This window comes from Fukomys damarensis, unplaced genomic scaffold, assembly GCF_012274545.1.
Source record: "Fukomys damarensis isolate Sample0158 unplaced genomic scaffold, DMR_v1.0_HiC HiC_scaffold_27, whole genome shotgun sequence".
Classification (NCBI taxonomy): Eukaryota; Metazoa; Chordata; class Mammalia; order Rodentia; family Bathyergidae; genus Fukomys; species Fukomys damarensis.
In genome coordinates, this window is record NW_022900939.1 from 42,488,043 (window position 1) to 42,494,964 (window position 6,922).

The following is a 6,922-nucleotide window of genomic DNA, read 5'->3' on the forward strand; positions in this document are numbered from 1 at the left end:
CGATGCACCCTTCCCACCACGTCTCACGGAGTCCACGATGCACACAACCCCTCCCCGCGGCCTGCTGTTCAGTAGGGTCATTGGCAGCGTCAGTTACCAAGTTCTCATCTTCCTTCTCTGGACTTCAGCATCCACACAGATGGCTTATCTGATACACATGCTTCTCAGCACCATTTCTGTGCTTTCCTGTGTGCCAATTCAACCATATGTTCCTATGTTTTTTTTTTGCACTGAGCTGATTGGTGCATTTTGGGCATACATTATGCTAACATTCGCCATTGGGATTTTGTACTTGTGCATGATCTATCTTGATTCTTATTTTTCCCCTTTCCTCTTCCCTCCCTACTGACACAAGCTTTGTTTCCATTTTTTTCCTTTCCCCTCCTTCCTTTCCCCCACCCCTCTCCCTATTTTCCTTTACCCTTTGAACATTTTCTCCCTATTTCACAATTATCTATTATACATTTTGGTCCTTGCTTACACTTTCAGTTTCTCACACCAGAGAAACAATTTGGCATTTACACATGTGTGTCCTATTTATTTCACGTAAGAGTATGGCCTCAAGAGGATGGTTTTTGATTAAAGAAGTCATAGCTGATGGTTATATTACCTCCAATATGAAAAAAGTAATGTTCCGATTACCTAATTACAAGTAACCACATGCAAACAAATTTTCCATGAAATTTAAATCATTAATCCATTGATACCACAACTTTTCCCGCTTATCTTCAATTTTCTCCTTATGCCCTGTGGCGTAAGGCTCTAACATGAACCTAAATAATCCCTATGAGTGTGCTCCTTTCCCTGTATGTGTGGGTTCGACGCAGACACTGGCTTTTGTAGAATGTGCAGGTAGTAATGAAATGTCATTTGTGGGCATAGGATTCATGATGCAGCTCAGTGGTAGCCCGTTTGAGGCCTTGGGCTTACAAATCAAGTTTAAGGTATGAAAGGACAGTGTCTCTGCCCGTGGGTGCTCCTCATTTGCGCTCAGATACAGTGGCAGCTGAGTGGGGAGCCCTGCAGGGGGCCTGCCTGAGTCCGACTGGAAAAAATGTTCTGAGCCCTTCAGCAGCGTCCTGAGCGGCTCCGAAGTGGTCCTCACTGGAATCCTGTGAGAGGGCCGCGGGGGCGGGGGGGGGGCACAGCATTGGGAGAGCCTTTGAGTCAGCACTACCCGGCTCAGCTCCTCCTAATTCTGCTTGCTGTTTCTAACTGCTAGATCTGGGGGTAATTTGTTCCACAATAATAGATAAATACACATGAGATGGATTCTATGCCCATCACTATAATAATTTACTGAAAACAGCCGACTGCACCTAGCTGGCTGGACCTCCGTGCGCTGTGTACTGTTCCACTGGCCTTGCTGCCCTGAAGGAGTTCCCAGCTGGACCGGGCCACGTCCTGTACACGCACAGTCTCGGGCCTGCCCGCCCCTCCACACCGCCTGTCACCGCACGCTCGCTCGCTCCCGTTCCCAATGGACTTCATGAACACCCCGTGAGTCTTTCTTGCTCAATAAAGCTTAACCATCACAACGTTCTACCTTCATTGGTAAATAGGGTCAGGGGACACAGCAGGCTCTGGTTTCCGTCCTCAGTACCAGGAGGCGTAAAGTGAAGCTGTCTGACACACTCACTTTACTTTCTTACGTCTCTCATTTATCAAGTCCGTTCCGACCCCCTTAATCCACCATAAAAGTTGTGTCGAGCTCACTATGGAACCGACGCTGCCAATGAGCAGAGTGGACAGCCCCCCATCTGTCCACAGCGGCCTGAACGCCGCTCCCTCTCTCTCTCTCCCTCTCTCTCTGCAGCCCTGCTTCCCCTCGGGTTCTGTTTTTCTTCGTACTCTCCTGGTGCGCTCCTGCCCCACCGCCCCCCCCAGCTCACCTTTCTTGCTCCTGACCTTGAATCGCTGCTCACTTCTTTCATAGTGCTGTCTTCTCCTAAGTCACTAACATCATTTCCCTCGGTGACCTAAGTCGCTCTAATATCAAATTATCGCTGGTACAGTTTTATACATACACACATACATATACACAGGCATTGGCACATTTATTCATTTATCCAAGCCCTTCTTCCCCCGTGCTCTAGATAATAAGCTAATATCTCTGCTAATGATGTCTCTCCAACATCTCAGGCTTAAGGTAACTAAAGCAAAACTCCTGATTAGCTGCCCGCTGAACTGTGCTTCCCTAGTTTAAGGAAAGTACACCCACCCACCTGGTCATCCTTGAGAGTACGCACGTAGCATTCCACAGCAAACTCCTGGTTGCCGGTTCCCTATTCCAGCTTGAACTAGCTTCTGAGGGCAGCCGAAATAAAGTTTCACAGATCAGACGTGGGCAGGGTGAGACAACAGAAATCCTCAGGGTCCTGAAGCTGGCGGTCACAGACCTCAAGGCACAGGGGCCCGGCTCTGCAGAGACATCTCCAGGTGGCGGCGATCTCCAATGGGGGCTCCAGGGGCACAGTGTAGCCCTGAACACGTCTAATCCACTCGATCCCTAAGCAAACTCTTTCCCTCCTTACCACCACTTTTATCTCCAATATATACAGTTTTTGCCTGGTTCCTTGAGCCTGTTGTTCAATATTCTCTGTTACTCTAACCATGATCAGTTATACACAAGAAAAAAAAAATGTATGTCCTTTTACACAGAGACAGAAAACATTTTTAACCTGTTACTTCTTTAATACATACAATAAAATCCAAATCTTTAACCAAGGCTAATGCTGGTTCATATTGAAATGGCAGTCATATAAAATACTTTGGTTTATTTACATATTCACCACAATTGAATTTTTGATCCTGTGAGATGGGGGTGCTCCCAAATCGTGGTGGTTTAAAATAACAATCATTTCTTTTCGTCTTAGGTTCACATTCTTAGGAGGGCTGTGTCCCTGGGTGGCTGGCCCCTGGGCAGATCCTGGCAGGGTCAGCTGGACCGGGGAAGCAGCGTGTGAAGGGTCCACGTGCAAGATCTCATCTCAGAGCTGCATGTGGTGTGTTAGTGCCTTCAGGATTGTGTCTGGAAATCCAGCTGGCATCCCAACTGAAGGTGCTGCACTAGGCAAGCAGTCCCCCAGATTCAAGATGACCGAAGAATGGCAGGCCTGCAGGGAACGGGAACAGGGTCTCCCAGTCTCAATACAATCACTTTCCTCAGTGGGAGAAAAGCTGGAGAGCGTGTGGTGACGGCTGCACTCATGTTTATCACTATCTTGGTGGATTCTGTGAACTAAAACTTAGGTATCTTCTATAATCAGTGACACCTGCCTATCTGATGTGCTTTTCCTGTCAGAGGTCAGGCTCAGATAGGGCTCCAACATCAGCTCAGTAACACACAGGGAGAAGCCTTCCTCCTTTCAGATGTAACTCTCTAGAAGGCAAGGATATTGTTGTATGCCACGATACTGGTTTTGGACAGCAGCTGGTAAGCATTATTTTTCCCTAGCTCACTAACCGAGGCTCCTTAGTTGGGACAGAATATTGTCTAGCCAGTCACCCATTCTTAGATCTCTTCTCTCCGGTAATATAACGCATTATGCCAGATACCTTGTAATAAGCAACACACGCATTACGTTAACATTCTCCCCTGGGGACAGCTGTGGCTCTTACACTAACAATACTGTTCTTGAGGATATACTGGCTGCTTCCTCTTTGTGACCTATGTGTGTTTTCTACAAATTCACAAGCCATTTATTCAATTATTTAGTCCAAATTCTATAGCAATCGATATTGAGTTCATTAAATTATTACTTGTAGGAATCAGTTTTCTCTCCTTGAAAATAGTGCCAGTGTCTATGATCTCCTACTGTCCTTGGCACCCACTTATTTAAGAAAGTTTTTCAATGATTGGAAATACATTCAGAAGAACACATATTTCCTTAAGCATAGTGTGATGCAATTCTTCTAGACCAAAACATTCAATGTAAGCAAGTACCTAGAGGTTCCTTTATTATTTTTGTGATTCTTTTGTATCATTTAACTCTAAGACATTCTTGATCCACATTTTTAAGGGGAAAATCATTCTGTTTTTGATGGAAGGTGGAATCAAATAGGAATTGAGTAACACTTCTTTCTGCTTCTGCTATCATTTGGAGTTACGTGTTATGGAGACAGGATCATTTTCAAACTTCTTGTTGTGATTACCCCTTTGAAATTTTTTATTAATTTTATTCATCTCATGTGGCCTTCCTCCATTATTTCTGATATTCTCAAAATCTTATCTCAATATTAAGAGTTCCCAGTGATACAAATGACTGTCTTGCATTATTTTTCTTCAGTCAACTATATATGCATTTATATGTATATAATGTGTATATATATATATTATATACCAAGTATGCATAATATATGCAGTGTATATGTGTGCATGTATTATATACAGAGTATATATAATACACAGTGTATATGTATGTGTATATAATGTGATATTACATATGATAGAGAGAGAGTCTGCATACAGAGAGCACACATACTTCAGGAAGAGAAAATCTTGCATAAATATTTAAATACCAAACTTACTGAGACACCATGAGATTAATACAAGTTACCTTTGGCCTCTACAATGACAAGAGGGACTCAGAGTGGTGGTCATGATCTTCCGGATGTTTACTAGCAAACTGCTGCTTGGGGAACTGTGCTCACTGAGAATGCTGCATTGCATTTTCAATTTCTCCAAGGCCCAGCAGTGCAGTGGGTTTGCTGTGCTACACAATGTCCTCTAGGATCCCCCATAAGAGGAGGGCGACACCATTGGTTGAACAAGTATCACAAGTATCATTCTTTCTTTCATGAACTGGACATACATTTCTTTGCCTCTTTCTCCCTCACTCTCTCCCTGCATATATAATGTCTATATAATATATGAACATAATTATAATATATAATGTATCACAATATAAAATATATATTGTTTACTTTCAGCTATTTTCTTAATACTTATTAGTACTTTAAAATATTTCTGAAGCCTCGTATTGTGGGTGGTGAATGCCTGCAACCCCAGCACTCAGTAGTCTGAGGAAGTAGGAGCACAAAAACCCTCTTTCTCAAACAACAATGAACCACACAAACAAACAAAAAATTCCTTACAGATAAAATATGTTGTTAGAAATTTCAAGAATTTCTAGAGGAATTTAACAACCAGATTTCCTGTGTGTATCCTCAATTTGAATTTGTGGGGAATTTGACAGTTCCAATTTATAGAAAAGGAATTTCCTTACCCAGGTTAGTGCTTGATTTCATTATTGGAATTAAAGCTCAGCTGGATTTCCTATCTCTATAATCTTCCCCGCATCTTCCAAAGAGAAAATTGGCAACGTCTTATAAAACCCTCTTGAGAACCACACAGCTTCCTACTTATTCGAATCTTTCAGTGTCAGCCTCTGGCTCCACTCCTCTGTCCGGATGTCACACAGGTTGCGGGGGAAAAACGCCACGTGGCATCTTCAGCCTCAGAACATGAGCCGTGAAGGGATCACTCGGTGACGTGAGGAACACAGCGGGCCCTTTCATATCAGTCTTCATGCTTCCTCTGTGGGAGAGAGAAAGGGATTTAGCGTGTGTTTCTGTTCATCCTGTTTCACTCTGCACATTTCCTGAACCAGAAATAGTAAACTGAACTAGAAATAGTACAAACTGCACTTTAATCCGTCTTTAAATTATGCAAATGCAGGTGCAGATCAGTTTATTCAGTTTTCCTGTACACTAAAAATGAGCCATTGAGCAAATGTTTCCTCCAAGGAACTAAAGCCATAGGACGGAAAGAAGATCGTGTTTCGAACACTCAGTTTTATCGTCATGGGAATCAGTTTCATCCTTCATGCTGTGCTCGATTCATTGCCTCTTGTAGGAACAGAATATACACTGAAGTTAAATTTTATTTTTATGAAAAAGTAACTCATAGGCTGGAGAACAATCTAGATCAAGCACAAACACTGGCAGTGATAGATCATTCCATTTATCCACTCCCCATGCTATACTTTGTCACAGAACTATGAAAGAATTTTCATAAGGGTAGGCAACACCAGACAAAATGTACTCCGGTGTTTACTAAACTTGTTTCATCTTCAGTACAAACTGATACTTTTACTAAAGTACACACCGAGTCTCACGCTTCTCATTCTCCAGCATTTCTAGGTTTTCCCTTTTACCAAGGCTCTAAATTACTCACACCAGTGCACAACCGGGGATGCAATAACCGAGGTGTGGACTTCTCAAACCAGGGTCTTCAATAAAGAAAATCCAGGAAACTCAGACAGGTGTGAGCGTAAATGGTCCTGCTTCTCCAGCTGGCGGGGGCGGAGCTGAGACGAGAAACCAAGTTGTACTGGTCTGTTACTGTTTCTTAGTCCCCAAAACACTTCTAATTTGATATTTTTGTTTAATTCCTAAAACAAATAATGAATTCTCCTCTTCTCTGAAGTGCTTTTTAAAAATAATTTCATTTGGTTATTTCAACACACACGTACTACATTGTCCTTAGTCACTTGAGAAGACATACGTGTTCTTTGTCTTCCTCTGTCCTACATGAGAACAGCTGAAAGGAGGCCCTTGCACCATTTCTGATGTCACCTTGTGACTCTGTCTCATCTGGATCTAGAGAGAAAGGTGGCCAAATGCCTTGAAACTGCTCAGAGCTTTGATCCGTTAAATTGGGGAAATAAAGAAGCAACATAATTCCTTTGAAATTAATTAAAATTATGGATCAGCATCATAGAAATAAAAGACAGCTATTCATAGAACTAATGAAATGTTGTTAGTGTATCCTTTGAAAAGTGTTTGTTCCAGCAACACATATACTGTATTTGAAATAATTCAAAAGAGATTACCGGGGATTTAGTTCAGTGGCCTGCCTTGCAAGCGCAAGGACCGGAGTTCAATCTCCAGTACCAAAAAAAAAAAAAAAAAAAAAAAG

At 42.6% G+C, this 6,922-nt stretch overlaps 1 long non-coding RNA gene across 1 annotated transcript in view; it reads right to left on the reverse strand.

The window, feature by feature from the left end:
* Window positions 1-5,191: 5,191 nt before the first annotated feature.
* Window positions 5,192-6,922, reverse strand: part of LOC104857793 — an 8,888-nt gene continuing 7,157 nt past the window's right edge. Inside the window, exons 2-3 of the long non-coding RNA XR_778973.1 lie at window positions 6,179-6,311; window positions 5,192-5,539 (exon numbers count right to left, since the gene is read on the reverse strand). This is a non-coding gene — a long non-coding RNA (uncharacterized LOC104857793). The remainder of the gene's footprint in view (window positions 5,540-6,178; window positions 6,312-6,922) is intronic.